This window comes from Saimiri boliviensis, chromosome 9, assembly GCF_048565385.1.
Source record: "Saimiri boliviensis isolate mSaiBol1 chromosome 9, mSaiBol1.pri, whole genome shotgun sequence".
Classification (NCBI taxonomy): domain Eukaryota; kingdom Metazoa; phylum Chordata; class Mammalia; order Primates; family Cebidae; genus Saimiri; species Saimiri boliviensis.
In genome coordinates this window covers 2,337,549-2,360,726 of record NC_133457.1, presented here as the reverse complement: position 1 = coordinate 2,360,726, position 23,178 = coordinate 2,337,549, and positions in this window count along the sequence as shown.

The following is a 23,178-nucleotide window of genomic DNA, read 5'->3' as shown; positions in this document are numbered from 1 at the left end:
TACTCAGCACATCCCCTTGGACATTTAATAGTCATCTCAAACTTAATTGTGCCTAAAACAGAGACTTGCTCTCCTTCCCCAATTCTGCTCCTCTCCTAAACTTCCTTGTCTCAACGAATAACACTACCATTTACACAGAGACTCAGTTCCAACCCTAAGAGTTATTCCAGACTCTTCTCTTTCCCATATTTGTCACATCCAACTTACTGGCAAATTCAATGAGCCCTAACGTTAAAACCATAACAGAGTCACTTTCACCCCAACTCACTTAGCCTTTACTATCTCTCAATTCAGCTACAATCACCTCTTTTTTGCATGAGAGTCATTTCGACAGCAAGCAGACTAATGTTTAAAAAATGTAAATTATTTGATGTCACTCCTCTCAAATTTAGCCAACAGCTTTCCATCAGATGCAAATTTTAATCTAAATATGTACCACGACCTTCGAGGCTCTATGTGATCTGACCTCATCACCTGCTGCTCCGTCCTCTCAATCTGCCCTCTACACAATGCTTTCTTTGCTGTTCCTCGATCAAGTCAAATAGTTTTAACTTTATAGCATTTGTTATTGGTGTTCTCTCTGCCTGAAACTCTCTTCCCCCAGCTTTTCTCATGAATTATTTCTTCCCTCATTAAGGTATCAGCTCAAATGTTATCTCTCTAGAAAACAGTCCTTGACCATACCATCTAAAATATCTAAAATAATGCACATATTCATACAAAGGCACACATCCCTAGTTCTTTATTCCTTTATTTTTCTATGTAGAAGAAAAATACACTACACCGTAGCATCTATGAGGGAAGAGATTTTGCTTCACTTATTTAGCATCCTCAGTGCCTAGAAAAGTGCCCACCACACAGCAAGCACTAAAGGAGTTTATGTTTGACACGTTTTGACTTTGATCAAATACTTTACATGCATCTGAAATACAACTATATCGTTGCATCTGTAAATGTGGTAACTTGTATTTCTATGATCTCTCACATTGTCCTATGGTCAAGTTTTGTTAAGGTTTCTCTTTTTGCTTAAAAAGAATACATGATCTTTATTTTTTAGATCTATGACATCAAATTAACCAATTGTATCTGTTTCACTTAAGTAGTCTAAATGCTCATTAATATTATATGTTTGATACATTTAGTTTCTTGGACAGCTACTTAAAAATTTCATTGAGATTATATTTATAAATCTTTTGACTTTTTCTATATAAATTTCAAAAGAAAAATGTGTTCATGAAAGTTCAGTTTTGTGATAGCTTTTATTTTTCCTTTTCTGATTTTGCAAAACTTCTCTCCAACCCTAAGATTTTCTTCATAAATTTTTGTTTGATGTTAATATTGCTATACCAACTGCATGTTGGTTAGTGTTTTATAGTACCTTTATTTGTTTATTTTCAACTTTTCTGTATTACTTGAAGCTTTTTTTTTTTTTTTAAGAGAAGGTCTCACTCTGTCACCCAGGCTAAGGTGCAGTGGTACAATCTTGACTCACTGCAGCCTCTGCCTCCCAGGTTCAAATGACCCTAGTATCTCATTCTTCCAAGTAGCTGGGATAAAAAGGGCTTTGTCTTTTTAGTAGTGATGGGGTTTCACCATGTTGACCAGGCTGGTCTGGAACTCCTGACCTCAGGTGATCTGCCTGCCTCGTCCTCCTAAAGTGCTGGGATTACAGGTGCAACACACTGTGCCCAGCCTAAGCATTTTTATAAGTTATGCTTATCTGAATTTTACTTATGTAACTCTTAAATATATATTTATATAATATCTAGTTGTTGATATATAATAGTTCAGTACATTAACGTATCTTATAACTACAGGTAAGTGTGAACACTTGTTAATTTTTGTATATTTTTGTTTGCCATTCTTTTTATTTTTTTCTCTTCTCATATTCTACTCTCTGTTGGATGGTTAAGTCTTGCTTAGATTGTTCTATGTCACATACATGTAACTTTCCCACACATACTCTCTAAAAGACACATTTTTAGTGTTTACTCCCTCCCCCATTTCTCCCCAACAGACCCCAGTGTGTAGTGCTCCCCTCCCTGTGTCCATGTGTTCTCATTGTTCAACACCCGCCTATGAGTGAGAACATGTGGTGTTTGATTTTCTGCTCTTGTGGCAGTTTGCTGAGAATGATGGTGTCTTTAATCTAACTCCTGGTTCAGCATGAGCCAGTCTAGTCACAGCTACCACTAAACATTGATTCCCAGCTGCCTCCACTTGCTTCCTGGTCCCAGAGCCCAGCAGGTCTGTGACTAGAGCCTCCAAATACTGGGTTGTGCTTCTGTCCGTGAATCACAAAACCATCTTGAGCCAATATGGATTATGACATTTTAGAGGTTTCTCTGATACCTTAGGCTATCCTCTGTTTTCCTCGGAAATGGTTAATTAAAATCAAAGAAACTGTTTCCCACTTTGCCTTGCCAGCTGTGACTGTGATGACAGAAAAACATTTTCTCTTAAAAATTTGTACTTTACCAACACGAATGTTAATTAATATTGTCTATTTTGCTACATGTCGAATGTCCTCAGCTTGTCAGCTTCCCACCGGTATGGTTGGCACTTCTGGTTCACAGGTATAATTCAGTGCTCTACGTGAGTTAGTTGTGATAATTTGTAAACTACTATGTTAGCAAACACACTTGCTATGACAATCGTGGTCTTTAAATAGTATGCACATTGATAAGATATAAGTGCCAAAAAGTGTTTTATTTCTCTGAAAATTTAGTTGAATGTTTTCAAAAAAACTTGGTTATCATAATTTGCTAACTAAAAATGCTCTTAAATTATATGTGGATAAGCCCATGCAGAAGACAAAAGAAAAGTAATAAAAACCTAAAAGCTATAGCTGCAATTTTTTCAATCGTGTTCTACCCTAGAGTACTAAACTTGAAGTTATAGATTAAATTCTGTGTATGGTTTGTGCTACAAAAATAAAAAGAAATCTATAAATCTGTCTTTTAAGAAAAAAAGCTTTACTTAAAAATAGTGTGTAAATAAATGTGCAGTTATATGCTTTAAACCACAATAAAATATTTAAAAATACATTGTACCTATATTTCATGATTCTCAGCTTTAACCAGGTATTTTGATTATCCAACTAGATATCAGTCCTAATAGCTTTTATTCTATTTCTGCCACCATCAGAAAAGTATTGAAAGAAAAATAAATCAGGACTTTGCCTCTTTATGAAGACAAAAAATGAGATAAAATTAATCCAATTTGGTAATAAACCATTTTTTAACCTTGAATATCATTATTATACCATTTCTGTGCCCAAATATGTGTATTGGAAAACAACGATCTGCCAGCAATGTGGTTCTTGTAGTTGTGAGGCGTTTGGAGATTAGTCTTAACTGGAATTGCGTGACATGGATCCAGACAACATTCATTCAGGAAAGAAAGACCATTCCACCTGCTTGGGGAATCAGTAGGTAAGAGCAAATGCGTGAGAGCCTTGTGGAGAATTGTTACCTAGTGGACAGACTGTAAGGAGCTCTCCCCTTTAAACAAGCACTGCACAGCAGGCACTGGCTCACTGCCACAGGGTAGCCTTTGCAGGACAGCTTGGATTATGATTATTTTTTACCTTAAAAATAATATATGCAGGATTTAGAAAGATATGTAGTCCTTTGGATGTTTCACCAAAGTAGAAAGAAAGGGAGTTTGTTTTGTGTATTCTAGATAGGGCTAATATTTATGTAAGTGATAAATGTTTGCTAATTTTGTTAACTATTTTGAATTTTGTAAAGGTTGTTCTTAGGGACTAAGACACCAATGTAGCAATTTGTAACATTTCTGGATTTGTTTTTATTTAATTTTATGATATTTTCAATCTATACACTACAGCATGTAATCTGTACAATACTGATTGTCAGCAAGAATATAGAGAAACTGGAACATTAATTTGATGCTGATGGGAATGTAAATTGGTATAGCTACTAATAAAAAGTGAAGTTGAAGGGATATGGTTCCTTCATTCCTGGACTCCTATGCCAATGTTCATGTCCTGGAGAAACTTTCACATGTGTATTCTAGGAGTCATCCACAAGAATGTTTACTGCAGCGTTAATAAAAAGATTAAAATAAACTTTAAAAATTAACCTTGAAGGAATGTATAAATAAATTGTGATCTATTCACACTAGGGAACCTTATTTAGTAGCTAAAACTGACCTAGAAGTTAAAAGAAATGTACAATATTGAATCACTTTTATGAAGTTTGAAAATATACATCACATATATTGCTTACACACATGTGCATATATTTATACTTCATATAAATATATGCACACATATATGTATGTGCATTTATATTACGTACAAAAATATGTATTTATATTACATATAAATATATGCACACATATATGTATCTTTGTAGGTATGTATACAATTACCCAGAAATTTTTAAAACCATATTTAGGACACAATTATTTCAATAAAGAAAGAGAAATGGGAAGGGTTCAGGAATTAGTACATAAAGGTTTTAAACCATGTCTGTAATGTTATCTTCTTTAAAACATAAAATGAATACTAAGATAAATTGTCAAGGTGGTATGATTTAGTAAGAGTTTATAATGAGTTCTGGTATTTCCACTAAATTGTTTCTTTACCTTTCTGTATAGATAAAATACTTTGTAATTGTAAAATACAAACCATTACATATTTTTTTCTAAATTGAAGATTGGCAAACTTGTAAGATATCTAGAGATATGCAGAAACAATAAAACAAACTAAACAGCCAAAAGATATTGTATTAAGTACCCCACAGCTCATGTGGATTCTACTCCAGGAAGTAAAGTCCACACTGGAATCCTTTCTTTGATGATGCATTTTAATGTTTTTTCATGTGGCATTTTAATCACTATCAGGTGTTTACATTCAAGATTGACTGCTTGTTAAATCTTTTGATAAATTGAAGATATTCCAGAGCCAGTGGGGAAAAAAAATGTAGTATTTTTTTCTGGAGACAAATAATAAATGAAAGCTTTCTCTCCATGGTTCCCCTTGTCACAAGGTAAATAGTGCCACAAACAAAATTGAATTTCCATTTTAGAAGCTACAGAAGGTGACAAGAATAAAACCAGGTTGCAACTCCACTCCTAGTGCTTCTTTCAGAAGCACAAATGAGGCACCAACACAATTGATCACATTATTTCAAAGTCGGCTGTGTCTATCTCAGGTTGTTTAGATCATTCAGATTTATGACTAGAAGAAAATTAAACTCAACTTACAGAGACATTAATCTGCTACCGAGGATCATGAAGAGTAAATGCTATTTCCCAGGCAAGAGTTGTCTTTCTCATCATTTTCTCTAATGCTATTTCTTCTTTATTTGGGAAAATTTTAATATCAACATTTCAATTAAACTCTAATACTCCCTGCACTAAACTAAATTGAGAGGATTTTGACTGTGCTATTGAACATTTTATCTCCTTACTTGGTATAAAATAGGCTTATTTACATTTTTTCTATTCCTGACTCAATTTTAACTATAATCCACAAAGGGAGAGATATAAATGCCTCCATAATACTTTATTTCTCACATATATGATTTTAACTCTTTTCGAGTGCTATATTTACATAATTCCTAAGATTATTTTCTCAATAACAAAACCATTTTTAAAGCTCTGGTGATTCTGCGTTACTAGCTCAAGGGAAAGCATATTTTCAAAAGTATAAATATAGAGCAGTTAATGATAAATGATATGAAGGGAACAAAATCGTGATTCCAGAGATAAAGTGAATAGCAAGCCTTCGCCTTGCTGATCTAACACCTATATGGCGCATAGGCTGATGGCAGGAACTGTATCCATTTAGATGACAGCCGTGACCTGAACTCAGGTCTTTGGGACTCTCTATCCAGTCTTAGTCCTTTGGAGGTTGTCATGTCTCCTTGCTGGATCAAAAGAAGCTGAACTCAGCTATGTGGGGGCAGCTCTCCTGAGCATTTCTCCTTTTTGACAGAAAGTGATTTGATTCAAGGAGAGAAAATGAAACTGTGCACAAGCTTAAGTTGGTCTTTGAACTTTAGTTCTATTTCTCACAAGGCTAAATTCTTTGCTAACTCCGACGCAAAAAGAAGACTTCTCCTTTTCTGTCGGGTTGTGCTTTCAGGTTGATGCCCGATTCCCCGGAGCACACCCAGTAAAACTGAAGCACCACTGAAAAGTTCTGTGGAAGTACCGGCTTCCCTGTCATCTGAGTCACCGCTATCACTAAATCTACAAAACTGAAACTTTGTACAAGTACCTACGAATGTTATTCTTCATGTTCTCATTTGGAAAATATAAATGCTCACCTAGCAGTTGTAATTAAAATATGCGTGACTAAGCTGGGTGAAGGTGCAAAGAAATCAACTGAATATTTTAGAGCATGTAGTATGTGCTCTAATGTCATTTAATTTTCATGCAAACATTGCAAAATGCTATCCTTTTTGTAAAGTCATGTTATATAACTTGACTTAGTTGCTTTGTAACATAAAACTTAGATTAAGCGTCCTAGTATTTCCAACTATAAAACAGAATTTAATCAATTGTGTTATCCTGCTTGCTGCACTAAGGATTTAGTGATTGAGGGGAAAAAAGCAAAATAATTATATTCCCTTCTATACATTGATGAAATATCTAATGTTTTTAATACCTTCATGGGTTTATGAAGATTTTTTTCAGATAGGATTCCATCTGCCCTCAAGAAGGCCTACAGTCATATTGAAATAAATAAGGCACAGTGACGATGACACAGTAGTGGTATCAGATTTGCCCTTTGATTGAAAACAACTCCAAAAACCAGTTTAACTAAAAAACTGCGGTTTGAACAAACTGTAGAGGAATCAAGGCATCGAAGATTTGGAGAACTGAACTCCCAAGTTTCTGAAGAAATGACAGCCTCAGAGAAATAAGCCCAACATTCTTCACGCAATTTTCCCTCAATATATTTGCCAGTTCCTAAACTGTGTATATGCGGTATGAAATGCCAAGACCAAGCAGAATGCAGCTGCTAAAAGACTATAAAAATAAGCAGAGATTTCTATAATTTCACCGTTCTTTGAAGATAAAGATTATAATTCAAAATTCACTGACAAGGGAAATTGACTATAACTTGGGTTGTCTGTTAAGAACTGTGAAATGCTCTGACATAGAAATGAGGATAAATTGAAAACATACACCTCACAAAAACAAAGGTTAACAGGTGAACTCAAAAATGTTCAATCCAGTTGAATGTTGAGTGTTTCAACATCTTAATTGACAGAACAAGCAGAAAAGTTTATGTTCACATTTGTGTGTATTTCTGTGTGTGTGTCATGTGTGTATGCATGTATGTGTGTATATGTTTGTATATGTGTATAGTTAAGACAGAGAAAAAATGAACCACAAAAATAACCAAATTTACATAAATAAAATATGCAAAGTAGTGTATCTAAACATTGTCGAGTTCATGTTATTTTAAAGTTCATGTAGAAAATTTACCAAAATTGATTATGTCCTGGTCCATAAAGCAATAATCACCAAATGTAAAAGGATTGAAATTATACAAAGTATGTTTTCTGACCACAATAGAACTGATCAAGAAATAAATATCAAGAGAGTAATGAAAACTAAAATGAATAAAAGATAAATATCACTTGGGTCAAAAAAGAAATTTAACTTAGACAATATTTTGAAAATATAAACGTATTTTAGTTCATAGAATATAGTGCTTAGAAAGAAATTATAGTGTTAATTTTTTTTTTTTTTTTTGAGACGGAGTTTCGCTCTTGTTGCCCAGGCTGGAGTGCAATGGCGCGATCTCGGCTCACCGCAACCTCCGCCTCCTGGGTTCAGGCGATTCTCCTGCCTCAGCCTCCTGAGTAGCTGGGATTACAGGCACGAGCCACCATGCCCAGCTAGTTTTTTGTATTTTTAGTGGAGACGGGGTTTCACCATGTTGACCAGGATGGTCTCGATCTCTCGACCTCGTGATCCACCCGCCTCGGCCTCCCAAAGTGCTGGGATTACAGGCTTGAGCCACCGCGCCCGGCCTATAGTGTTAATTTTTTAAAAAAACTAAGACTGAAAGAAATTATCTAATTTTATCTGAAGAATCAAGAAAACATTGTTTAAAAGACCAGTATAATGAAACTAAAAACACATACAATGGAGAAATTTAAGAAATGTAACCATTGGCTGCTGAAAGTGAATAAAAGTAATAAATTCTTAGCAAACTGATGAATAAAGAGGGAAAATAAAAATTACCAATACTAAGAATGAAAAGATAATCACTACAGATTCTACAGACATTAAATGATAATACAAATATATTATGAATAACTTCATGTCAAAAAGTATGATAATTGAGATCAATCAGATTTCTTAAAACATAACATCAAATCTGACTCAGGATAAAACAGAAAATCTAATTAGTCTTCTACAATGACATTTAATCTGTACTTTAGAAATTTTACACAAAAATAATTACAGGTCTACATAATATTATTGATAGATTTCTCAAGTGTTCAAAAAGGAGACCAGTGTTATGTAAAAGGAGATTCAAAACAGAAAGCATTTCCAACTATTCAAGGAAGCTATGTTAATTAATACATAAAGATGCCAAGAATACAATAGAAAATAAAAGCTAATTAAAATATATGGGAGATTGTGCATAGGTTATATACAAATACTTTGCTATTTTATATAAAGGACTTGACCATTTTAAGAGTTTGGTATCTACATGGGGTCCTGGAACCAATTTCCTATGGATACCAAGGATGACTGTAATTGGAAAATATTTTAAAATTCATACCTCTTCAATCTTCCAAAAATACTAAATATCTAAAATAAACTGAATTGTTTGTTAGTACAAAATACCTCAGAGAGCAATTAAAGAGAATATATATAAATAGATGGAAGGTTTTAGCATGTCATGAATCAGGAAGCTTAAAGCTATAAAGATGTCAAGTTCTCCCATGCAGTCTTGATGCTCAATCCAGTCTCACTCAAAGTTTCAGTGAAAATTATTGAGAAAATTTACAAATTGATTGTAAACTTTATAAAGAAATACAAAGGACTTTAATGAGCAAGAAGAATTTTGAGGTCAAACAGAAACAGAAGACTTTTTCTAGCACCTGGCAAAACATTTTGTAGTAATTAATAATATTAGTGTAAGAATAGACAGACTGAGAGAACAGGTACAGACCTATATATACAGTGGTGTGAATTACAACAATTTAGTGGAAGGAAGGATGGGAAAAGGCTATCTTTATCTCCACCTCACACTATTTACCAAAATCAATTCCAGAGTGACTAGAGTCCTAAACATAAAATAAATCTTCTAGAGAAGAATATTTTAATGATAATCATAATAACATAAGAGATGACATTAATTAGCAAATGGATTTAAATGACACAAATGCATCTGAAAAAATACAGCTAGTGCTCGACTTATGAGCACGATTGGTTCTGACCGACTGGTCATAACATGATTTGGTCGTAAGTTTAGTAGGCTATATGTACAGTACTGTGAAATGATGTTATAAAAATCTTTAAGTCATATTTTATCATAATTTTCTTTCATTATTGTTATATATCATAATTTTCTTTGTTCATTGTATATCACTTGTATCATCTCTACACCATTTTGTTTCTTATTTTTACATTCGTCAGGTTTAGGTAAAACACTGCATTACCAGTACAGCTGGTTTAATATTTGCAAAACGTACAAAATTACAAAATACAGGTGCATACAAAAATACAAAATACAGGTGTAAAAAATACCATAGGAAACATTTTCCCAATTGCAAAACATATCAAAATATATAAACATGTACAAAACACAAATTGCTGCACCGAGTCTGGGATAACAGTTGAAATGGTGCACACGGAGATGATAGTGCTGCTGGAAGCTGGTCCGCACTGTCATAAGCCCAGCTGGGCAACGTTTGCGCTGCCAGATGCAGAGCAGTCATGGCTAGCGATTGTGGTTGTAAAGTCGAATGCTCTAAGTTGCATAGGTCATAAGTCGATCAATACCTGTATATAAATTAGGCCTCATTAAAATTAAGAACACTTGTTAATCAAAAGATATCATTAAGACAGTGAAAAGACAACACATATCAGGATCACAAATGTTTGTGATACATACATCTGACAAAGATCACATACTCAGCGTATAGAGAGAATAACTACAAAACAATAAGAAAAATGAGCAATGACTTTAACAACCACTTCACAAAAATATAATGAAAGGACCAATAATCATGTTAATATGTTTAATATCATTAGTCATCAAGAAAATAAAAATTTAAAATCATCATGAGATACAATCATACACCCAACAAAATGCATTTTTTAAAACGTGAGAGTTGCAAGAGAAAACTAAAACATGGGGTGATGGCAAGTTTTATAAACTGTAAGTTAGAATGAAAATTACGAAGCATTTTGGAAAACTCTTATACATTGTCTTCTAAAACTGAACATTTCTATAACCTGACTCACATCCTAAGTATATGCATGAATTTATATTCACATATTCATATATATATATATATAATACAGACTTATCTTGTTTATCATACTTATTGCAGTTTCAGATATTGCATATTTTACAAATTGAAAGTTTATGGCAACCTTGCATCAAGTATCTTTTGGTGCCATTTTCCCAGCAGAATGTTCTCACTTCTTTTCTCTGTGTCACATTTTGGTAATTCTCACAATATTTGAAACACTTTTAATTATTATTATAACGTTATAATGATCTGTGATCACTAATTTTTGATGTCAATATTGTAACCATTTTTGGATGTCATGAACCATAAACATACCAGACAGTAAATTTAATCAACAAATGTGGTGCGTATTCTGACTGCATTATAAATTGGCCAATTCTCCCTCTCTCTTTCTCTCCTAAGGTGTCTCTATTTAAATCCTGAGACATAACAATATTAAAATTAGTCCAAATCACAACCCTAAAATTGCTGCTAAGCGTTAAATTGAAAAAAAAAAAGAGTCACACAGATGACTTGAAATCATATCCTCACTTTAAATCAAAACCTATAAATGATAAAGCTTAGTGAGAAACCCATGTGAAAAGCTGAGATAGGCCAAAAGAAGCTACGACTCTTGTGCTAAACAGCCAAATTTTGAATGCAAAGTAAAAATTCTCGGAGGAAATTTAAAGTGCTACTCCATACTGTCTTCCACAATGGTTGAACTAAAGGACTTCATGACTAAAACACCAAAAGCAATGGCAACAGAAGCCAAAATAGACAATTAAACTTAAGAGCTTCTGCACAGCAAAAGAAACTATGATTAGTGTGAACTGGCAACCAACGGAATGGGAAAAAATTTTTGCAATCTACCCATCTGACAAAGGGCTAATATCCAGAATCTACAAAGAACTAAAGCAGATTTAACAAGGGAAAAAAAAAACAACAACAACAACTTAAAAGCCGGCGAAGGATATGAACAAACCCTTCTCAAAAGAAGACATACATGAAGCCAACAAACATATGAAAAAAAGCTCATCACCACTGGTCATTAGAGAAATGCAAATCAAAACCACATTGAAATACCATCTCACACCAGTTAGAATGGCGATCATTAAAAAATCAGGAGACAACAGATGCTGGAGAGGATGTGCAGAAATAGCAAAGGATCTAGAAATAGAAATAATGCAGCAATTCCAGTACTGCGTATATACTCAAAAGGATTATAAATCATTCTATTGCAAAGACACATGCATACTTATGTTCACTGCAGCACTGTTTACAACAGCAAAGACTTGGAACCAACCCAAATGCCCATCAATGATAGACTGGATAAAGAAAATGTGGTACATATACACCATGGAATATTGTGTAGCCATAAAAAAGATGAGTTCATGTCTTTTGCAAGGACATGAATGAATCTGGAAACCATCATTCTCAGTAAACTGACACAAGAACAGAAAACCAAACACTGCGTGTACTCATCAATGGGTGTTGAACAATGAGAACACATGGACACAGGGAGGGGAACGTCACGCACTGGGGCCTGTTGAGGGGTAGGGAGGGTGGGTAGGGGAGGGATAGAAGGGGGTGAAGGGATTGGAGAGAAATATCTAATGGAAGTGATGGGGAGATGGAGGCAGCAAACCACCGTGGCATGTGTGTAGCTATGTAACAATCCTGCACAATCTGCATGTGTATCCCAGAACACAAAGTATAATAAAAAGAAGAAAAAAGTGCTACTCCACAGGAAAGATAAAGCAAAACAATCTTATTGCTGAGATAGAGAAAGGTTTAGTAGTCTGAGTAGAAGATCAAGTCAGCCACACTATTCCCCTAAGCCAAAGCCTCATCCAGATAAAGGCCATAACTCTGCAATTTGATGAACGCTAAGATTATAGGAAGCTAGAGAAGAACAGTTGGAAGCTAGCAGAGATTGGTTCATGAGGGTTAATGAAAGAAGCCAAATCCATGACATAAAAATGCAAGGAGAGCCGGGCGCAGTGGCTCACGCCTGTAATCCCAGCACTTTGGGAGGCCGAGGCGGGTGGATCACGAGGTCAAGAGATCAAGACCATCCTGGTCCACATGATGAAACCCCGTCTCTACTAAAAATACAAAAATTAGCTGGGTATAGTGGTGCGCGCCTGTAGTCCCAGCTACTTGGGAGGCTGAGGCAGGAGAATTACTTGAATCCAGGAGGTAGAGAATTGCTTGAACCCAAGATGCGGAGACTGCAGTGAGCTGAGATCTCAACACTGCACTACAAGGACTGGGCGACAGTGTGAGACTCCGTCTCAAACAAACAAACAAACAAACAGAAATTATTGGATAAAATAATCACAGCAGGGGATCAACTAATATCACAGAGGAATGGCTAGAGAAAAATTTTAGTGAAAACAGATAAGATTTAATTAATAAAAAGAGGCAAATAGGGACAAAGGATAGACAAGGGCAGTCCAACCTGATGATGATTGGTATCCATGAAGTCAAGAATTCAACAAATGGAGTGGGAGTGGGAAAACTAAAATATATAATAGTTTTAAAAATGTTTTATAGAAATGAACAATAATAACAAAACACAAATCTGGAAGCTAAATAAATAAATGAGCTTTTAGGAAAATTTAGCATAGAGTGCTCAATATCAAGATACATCTTTCTAAAGAATTTTAAGGATAAATAAGAATCTTGCAGGTATTCAGGAAGAAAAAGCAAGTTAAATGCCAGGGGAGAAAATGACAAATTGGCCTCAGACTTATCTAATGTAACATATAATAACAGGCTACGCCTGCAATAATGTAAGTTTAAAAAAGTATTATCCAATAATGTCATTCTGAGCAAAGCTACCGCACAAATATAAAGGAAATAGTAAAACGCCTATAGAACAGAGTACCCATGAGTCTTTCCTTGAATAACTATGTGAAAATGAAATCTAGCAAAAGTAAAGAACAGGAAATACTCTTGAGCACCAAATACAATTAAATGTAGAAACAATAAGAAACTACTGTGGGGATTATGGTTATAGGCCGTAATATTACTTTGGATACGTGAATCCTCTAAAAACAATGACAGATGAAAGTGGAGACTTGTAACGGTCTATCTTACATAACAGGGAGTCGATTGACTTAAAACATAGTTTTTAAAAAATTGATTACCACCTCTGAATAGTTTCTATGCATTTATTTTTTTATGTCAGAAGAGTCTTCTAGGCAGGAATAAGTCTCATGAAGAAAAATATATGAATTTCTGAAATGACTTCAATTACACTCGGGTTTTTCTTCTGAAACATTCTGGTAGAATTAAATCAAATGTTTTAATTAAAAAATTGCACAGTCATATATAATAAAACTAAGCCTTTATATTAGTCATTCTCATGGCATATATGTATTAAAAGATTGTTGGAACAATTTAAAACAAATTAATATAAAGATTTTGTCTTTAACCTATGCCCTGTTTACACCAGTGTTTCTCAAAAGTTATTGTGTGTACATATTCCTGGGCTTATTGTTAAAATAAAGATTCTGATTCAGAGGGTGGGGAGTGGGTCTGGGCCTCTGACAAGACCCCAGGTAATGCCAGTGCCATGCTGCAGACCCATGCACAACACTTCGAGCAGCAAAAATTTAGAGACCACCTCTTTACTTCAAACTAAAGTGACTGGAGATTTCTCTGAGCCCAGCAGCCTCTACTGCATTCATTCGGTCTGAGGCCTCTTCCTACATCAAGGAAAAGCTATAGGGAAAGTATAAATCAGGGGCTCGTCTGCGAGGGAAATGAATGTCATTCACGGTAGTTGTTCTCTGTTTCTGCTATCATCAAACCTCAAATTAGTGCCTGTCTATGCATGAAGAAGAAAAATAAAAAAGGATAAAAACAAAAGCATTTCCCCTGGGGCAGAAGCAGTCCACTGTTCCAAGTATCATTTTCTGGCTACATAAACTGTTTCAGGCAGAACTCTGTCCACTAAATGGAACTAAGTCTAGGCTGCAAAGCTTTGCTTGCTCAGAACCTCCCCATATCAATGCATTCTCTTGACAAGTCCCGAGCTTGCCTGCCTATCTCACCAGAACAGAGAAACGTGCATTTCTAAGTTACTTATTCATGGTATCAAACCTATCGATAAGAGAAATTATGCCATATATTAAACTGTCATTTAGCCAATTTTGAGAAGAAAAGCCTCCATTTGTGACTATCTAAATGTGCTCTGCAATACTTGTATTAGAGATTATAGAAAAGAAAATGCCAATTTTCATTTTCCGTTTAATTTTAGGTTAAAATTTTGCAATAACTTGTCTTGGCTTGACAGGGCACCTGTTTAAGCAGCAAATGCTACTACATGTTTACCCTGGGTAATAGACAACAGATTAATAAAAATCAAAAATATTTCACCACAAATGACAAGAGGCAGCTGCAACTTTTATAAGAAAAAAAATGTATTCTGATTTGTCTAGACTTCTAAACAGCCACATGATTGGAAGTAGCAGTCCAGGTTAGAAGATTTGCTGTTTCATCAAATGCATTACCCATTCTTTGGATGACGTGGTATTTTAAACTGTTTTGTGGCAGAAAATATCATGCAGGTGGGAAGCAATGGAGTTAAAAGGTGCTTTTACTCATTTTACATTACGAATTCTATCCAGTGAAAGGTGTCACTTCTGCTCTTTCCTTTTAACATCATCTTGACTTTCTCATTTTCTCGGCTGCTTTGGTAGGCGTTTTGACACTTGACACTTAAAAGGAGCAAGAAAGTGGGAAGTTTTTCTATATATACATCTCTCTGTTTTCTAATACTGTGAAAGAAAGAACTAGCGTAGAAAATCAGATGTTCTAATTAGAGAATTTTCACATATGTGATTGTAATACATTTAAATAGGTGTACCACTAAATCTAGACCATGTACAACAAACCATTTCTTTGATTATCCAAGAGGCTCTTAATGCTACATGACAGATGTGTGAAAATACTGCTAAGTTCAGTCTAATGGATTAAATGCAACAAGATGTTTTTACTGAGTGCCAAGACAATAATGGAACCCAGTTGCTAGATTGCTAAAGTAAAGTGAGTTACTGGCTCACATAGGTATTATCTAACATCTGGATCGTGCTGTTTCTCAAACATAGAAAAATCATTAGCTTAATGAGTTAGGGTTTCTTGACACCTTATGTATATGGGCTCACGCATTTAGGTAAATTGCCTCAAAGATCTGGAGAGGGTTTTCAGGGTATTTAAGCTCCTAGTGCTGCTGAGTAGAATCAGAAAATGGATTTGCATTCAATATATTGAAAAAGGTCTGACGTTGTGAAGTGGGTAGTGTAGAACCGTTTAACTTCATCGGTACGTTTTTAACCCTCTCTGTTCTACATTTCCACGTAAGTATCTCAACACTGCTGCAGTCCCCCCTGCCTGGTATTTCTATTTTCCTCTGCAGTAACATTTTGGCAACAGTATCATTGATTTCAAAAATCAGGATTATGTGGCCATTCAGTAAAAATAGCACTTTATAGCAGTTTAACAAACATTTATGAAGTCATAAAAAGGATGTGAACTAACTTAAACTGAATGGTCGCTATGTGTCTTTACTTGGGTAGGCATTTATATGCATTATATGCATAATCTTATTAAATATTCACCATAGATCTGTACAGTAGTTATTAACTCCACTTTTCTGATAAGAAAATGGAGCCTCCGGCCAGGCGCGGTGGCTCAAGCCTGTAATCCCAGCACTTTGGGAGGCCGAGGCGGGCAGATCACGAGGTCGAGAGATCGAGACCATCCTGGTCAACATGGTGAAACCCCTGTTTAGTCTCTACTAAAAAGTACAAAAAATTAGCTGGGCATGGTGGTGCGTGCCTGTAATCCCAGCTACTCAGGAGGCTGAGGCAGGAGAATTGCCTGAACCCAGGAGGCAGAGGTTGCAGTGAGCCGAGATCGCGCCATTGCACTCCAGCCTGGGTAACAAGAGCGAAACTTCGTCTCAAAAAAAAAAAAAAAAGAAAGAAAGAAAGAAAAAAAAAAAAAAGAAAATGGAGCCTCCGAGAGTGCAAATGTGTCCCTGGTCACACAACTAGTTACCAACAGACTTAAAATATGAACTCATATTCATGTGATTCCAATACACATTTTAATTCCAATATACTCTAGCATATGTAAGTTAATAAAGTATCATTTAACCTACACTAACAGTTTATTTTCTTGAATTACATCTATTCATTTATCTAATTATAAAAGTGATAGAACTCCCTGTTAGAAAACTTGGAAAACAGAGAAAACTACAAAATGCATGAACATTGTCTGTAATCCTACCATACATGGATAATAATAGATAATATTGGATGGAATTATATATTTAACTTTTACAAATTTAGGTTTATAGTACATGTATCTTTTATAACCAGTATTTGCACTTAAAGTATCATGATTATTTTCCATGTTAATAAATATGCTCTAAAACATTATTTTTATGGTTACATTGTTATTCTATATTATGAAGACATCATAACTCAATATCCCCCCCCTTGCTGAATAGCCCTGTTGTTTCAATTTAAAATTATTCTTTTAAAAAAGAATAATTGTGATACAATGAAAACAACTTGGTACAGGAAATATAGAATACAGAATTCTAGTTTTGTTATTTCTTAGCTCTGAAGCATTTTTAAAGGCATTTGACCTTTCTCGTATTGGTTTTATCTGCAAGATAAAAGAGCTAGAGTAGATAACACTTTTGACACATATTAGGTACTACAACTCCAGGAATACTATATATATTATCCTAAAACTGATGCTCAAACTAGAGTATTTACTGTGTATACAAAGATAGAAACAATGGCTGGGTGGGGTTAGAGGAAAATGTTACAAATCCACATATTAGATCTATTGATCAATGTGGCAGGTTTTCCTCCTGACAACTCCAATTTATTCAAATTTAGTTGAAACATTATTTTGACAGGTATTAATGTATTATGAAATAAAATATAATGTTTTCATAAATTTTACTCCTTAAAACAACATTTCAAAATATTGAACTGTAACTCCCTAAGGTATATAATGCTTTCTGTGTTATGAGACATGATTTGGTGGAATATTTTGAGGATTTGAGCAGCCTTGATTAGAACAACTGAAACTGGTCCTAAAACACTATAGTTACGTTAGTTACTATATCAGGTATTCCCATGTAAATGATGCAACTTATTGGCACAGATTTCCCTTGAAATGTCTTCCTTGAGATACTATGGACAGCAAAACATTTTTCTAGATTGAAACAACTACTAATTCCTTTCCCATTGTTTCACCTCAGATGGATTTTTCCAAAAAACTAAAAATAAAATAGAATGGAAATTACCTCCTGAGCTCCCATTACAAGTGTGAGCTTTAGCACCATCAGCAAAAAGTGGCTTGAGAAGCATCTTGGCCTTTGTGACTCCTAGGCATTTTCCCTTGTTCTTTTCCTATTGTTATTTGTTCTTCAGCTGTTGGTTCGCTCACCATCATCCCAGGAGTTACCTTCTTTCCTTAGTTTGATATGTTACAGACTTTTTTGTTTTAATAAATTGGATATTTATGAAATGTATATGATATATCTGTTTTAAATTCTTTTTTCTAAGTGTTAAATATGTGTGTATGTGCAAGCCAATGTGCACACAGACACACATTGCTAGACATGAGACTCTTTGAGACTTCTCTCACATCTGAAACGTTTGCAAAGCAATCTATGGGAGGTATTGATGCAATGAGGATCACTGTCCAGCCAATGAAGATGAGGTGAATCAGTTGAAAATTATTTGTGTGAGTAGTCAATCCATGAAAATCAGAACTTTCTGATAGTCTGAAGGAGTAAGAATTGGTCTATAGTGCAGTCAAGCAACAGATCTAATAAAAATTCAAAGGGATCTTGAAGAAAGTAATATAATATACTATTTACATCCTTCAAGTATTAGCTTATTTTTGGCAGTCTATGATAATGGAAAAACAGTGTATTTTCACACATATATTCTTGTGTTTTTTCTTAACTGAACGCCTATTGAGTTTGAAATAATCCATTCAGTAATGAGAATATAAGTAATGAATGACACATAGTTCTTACCCTCAAGAATCTCAAAAATCTATTGGCCAGAAATGAAAAGGTCCTAAGGAAGACAATTCTTCTGAGGGAATTTTGTTTTACTTTGTTCTGTTTTGTCTTTCAGAAGCAGCCCAACTCATAAAACCATTTGTCAATTTTCCAGAATCATGTTGATACCAAGGCCAATATTTCCCATTGATGATATGTCATATTTGTGTGAAGATTTACAGTTCTTTTCCATACACAATGTCCCACTCAACCTCATAGCAGGCATGAGATAGTAGGTGAAGCTTTAGAGACAGTCAGATAAATGAAGTAAGTTCTTTGAAGTCACACAATTAGATTGTAGAAGTCAGGCGTTAAACGAACTATTTCAAAGTATTGATCTAATGTTGTTTTTACTTTTTCTTGTTGCATATCAAATTCTTTGAAAATTGTTGTTTAATATGAAATATTCTATAGAATCAAGAATTAGATTAATGCAGAGAACAATTATTTATGGACAATCTGATTTCCAATGCATCAGCTTTTTCTAGTCTCAATTTTCCTAATCAATCTGAGATTAAAGGAATGATGGGGTAATATTGGGCAAATAGGCAATGATAAATTGAAAGAGGAAAATATTTAAGAAAATATTAGCTGGGCATGGTGGTGCCTGCCTGTAATCCCAGCTACTCGGGAGGCTGAGGCAGGAGAATTGCCTGAACCCAGGAGGCAGAGGTTGCGGTGAGCCGAGATCGCGCCATTGCACTCCAGCCTGGGTAACAAGAGCGAAACTCCGTCTCAAAAAAATAAAAAGAAAAAAGAAAATGTTTTACATTTGGTAAGAAGCCTTATTTATAAGAAGTTAATAATTTGAACATAAATACTTGGAGGTGTTCAAGCTTGTGCTGAAATTATTCCAAGGGAGGGAGAGGAGGCTATAAAATGTTTCTCAGTGTAAACTGAGAAAATGGGTGAAGCTAGGCTAAGTGAGATCAAGGATTTGCCTGACAGGAAATTGGAATACACAGGCTTCTCTCAGAGTCACCATGATTAAAGACCCCATCCTCATGTTAAACACAATCTAATGATAATAATTATTGATATGGGTGAGATCTGTGTCCCCACCCAAATCTCATGTCGAAATGTAATCCCCAATATGGGGTGTGGGGCCTGGCGAGAGGTGAATTGATAATGAGGGTGGTTCCTAATGGTTTAGCATAATCCCTCTGACACTGTTCTCCTGATAGAACTCTTGTGTTTGTTTAAAAGCGTGTGACACCTCCCCCCACCACTTCCTCCTAGTTCGGCCATGTAAGACAGGTCTGCTTCCCCTTCAACTTCTGCTATGATTGTAAGCTTTCTGAGGCCTCCCCAGTAGTCAAGCAGATTGCCAGGGTTATGCTTTCCATGCAGCCTGCAGAACTGTGAGCCAGTTAAGCATTTTTTCTTTATAAATTACCCGGTCTTTGGTATTTCTTTACAGCAAGGTGAGAATGGACTAAGACACATGTAAAATAAATAGTAAATAGAGTACAGCAACACTTGCTTTGCTAGTTCCACCTTGAGGAGGGATTAAGTGGAAATTTGTGCAAAGGATAAGAATAACATCACAGAAATTGCAAGTAAAGATTTCTGTGCTAATACATTTATTGAAACATGCAGCCACTGGTTAGTTGGAGTTCCTAATGTTCATGTCAGTTAATGTGACAAAGTTCAGTGTTTTGGGCATGCACATTGCTCTTCCTATTTCTTCTATGTGATGGTCAATGGGAGGAACCATTGGATAGCTTCAGAAATTTATCATGGGTTGCAGATGTGCCATGGAAACTACCTGAATGCATTTCCTTATATCTGTTGCCCACAAACACATTCAAAGGGTTAAGGGATTCAGAAAGGAGAGAGTTGATGAGGATACCTCAAAAAGAACACTACTCCTCTGTATAAACATGGACACCAGCTACCTTTCTAGGCCACTTCTGCTTTTGTTCATTGGTTCATACACCATAAGGAGAAGCACCACAGAGTTGTTTAAATCATCTGCAGAATCTTTCGTGACATTGATTTTACCCTTTTTGTGAGCCAGAGTTCAGCAACAAAAACCTTTGCATGAAAGAGTTGAAAAAAATGCCAGAACTCAAAATGTCTCCTGGTCAATGCCCTATTTCCTTTAGCACAAAGGAGCAGCTTTGCCTTTGTCTCTTACCAGATACGTCTTTCAAATCAAAGTGATCTGTTCCATGAACTTCTAAGAGTTGGGCCACGGGAACTTTTAACCAAGAAACCATTTCACCAAATGTCAGTCAGAGTGTCTGGCATCTGGCTGAAACCTAAAAGTTCAGAATGTGAAATGCTGCAGAAGGCTATAGTCTTCTCTGGAATTTTACAAAGTATAGTGTGCACCTAAAATGTATGTTTATTTTATGCTTTCTAATTCAAAAATTTATTGAATGTTCATTATAAAAAATGTAAAATAAAAAGCAGAAAGAAAACGACAGTTATTCTTAATAACACCACACTATTGTCATGTTATATTTCCTTGTCTTCTTCTACATACTGTTTGTTTTACAAACTTAGCATCTTATTCTATATACTTCTGTAGATAAGTGCTCTTCTTTATATATTTTCAATTCATTTAATAGTGTGTTAAAATGTTAAGCTATCATAAAGTAGTACCATTATTCATCAATTATAAATTAATGTACTTTAATTTTTCTAATCTTAAGTAGAATATTTTAGACAGTATCTTCATTCATATAATATTGTGCACAGCTTTGATTGCTGCCTTAATTTTATTCTAGATAATTACAAAGACAAAGATCAATGAATATTTTCAGAATTCTTATAGATTTTGCCATATTGACTTATAGAAAGTTAGTGCTCTCAAAGAAACTCTGTCTAAGATCTGTCTTGCTGTACTGTGTCAACAAACAATATTTCAAAAGGATATCTGACAAATATTGTGATTTTGAATTTTACTGGTGAAATTGATCTCTCTTCTCTCTCTTCCCCTCTCTCTCTCTCTCTCTGTTTCTCTTTCTCTCTCTCTTTTCCCCTCTTTCTCTTTATCTCTTTTAAAGGCAGCTCTCCTACAACAAAAAAAAATAATTTAAGTCTTGGGACACACCTAGCCCCACAGCCTGCCCTACCCTATCCCATCTTGGACTCAACAGAGGGATTATTTCCAGTACTCCTATACTCACTGCCTGATATCTCAACATTTCTCAGGAGAGGTACTGTCAATACTCAGTGACATTTTTCAATCTGATTACATCTAAAACATACACAGCAGAAATCCTCAACATTTGTTCCATATTAGTTTTTAGTTGTTGCAGATTTCCTCCGATTTTTGGTAGTAATTTGTATATCTTTTCATTTGTACTACTTTTGGTATTTTTATACTTTTTATTTTACTTCCTTCCACCCGTAAACCTTCAAGTTTTTATGTTTTGATTTGAATAATTAGTACTTTCTTCCTTCCCAAATATAAACTAATCTTCTCTTTAGGCCTCCTTCCATTAGCACCAGTGTTATAAAGAACTTTCCTGAGACTGGGCAGTTTATAAAGGAAAGAGGTTTAATTTACTCACAATTCCACATAGCTGGGGAAGCCTCAGGAAACTTAGAGTCATGGTGGAAGGGGAAGCAGGCACCTTCTTCACCAGGCAACAGGAGAGAGAATACGTGAAGGAGACACTTAAACCATCAGATCTCATAACAAGTCACTATCACAAGAACAGCATGGGGGAAACCAGCCCCATGATCCACTTACGATCCAATCTCCCACCAGGTCCCTCCATGGACATGCGGGGATTCTGGAGATTACAATTTAAGATGATATTTGGATGGGGACACAAAGCCAAACCAAATCGCATCCTTCGCTTTTTTTCTGGAATTCTCTTCTTTTCAAAGGTACTTTATATTCCAAATGTCTACTATAACCCAGTTTTATTCAGAGCTGGCTGTGAATTAATCTCACAATGTGATAGATGATAATCAATATACTAGTTGATAACCATGTATGCTGGTTTTTTTTAAAATATTTTAAGAGAACTAAAGAAAAATAATAGCATTCTAAGATTCAAAGAGATAAAAGTTTAATGATAGATAATGGAGAAAATGTTATGGATCAAAAAACCTTATTTGCTGCTCTTTCAGATTCTCTTTCAAGTTGTTGCCTTTTGAAAAAAAAATTGCCTTAAAATGTAAATGTGAATTGCAAATTTATCTCTGATTTTTTTAAACTCTCATTTCCACATTAATTTCACTTTTTTATTTTTATTATTTTTACCAAAAACATAAAATTGTATTTCTGCAAAATGGCTGGCACTCCAGCCATTTTAATTCCTCTAGTTGTTTTTAAGTTGTTAACAAGTTCACTAAATAGAAAACAGGGTCTATTCTTACAAACTTTGTGTTACTCTCAAGCTGATATCATTTTAAAACAGAAGGAATCTTAACGCTAGCTGATGAACCTCAAAAAATTGAAGTAGGTCCAGAGAAATTAGGCAGTTTGCAAGATGATTCAGTTAACTGCCTTCCAATACTCAAGCCAAGCTTTCTATTACAATTATGCTATTTACTATGTTGCTATTGTTGAAAACTTTATGTAAACTATATTCTAAAATAACTCTTCAAGAGCATTTTATTTCACGTATATTATTATCACAGCCTCAC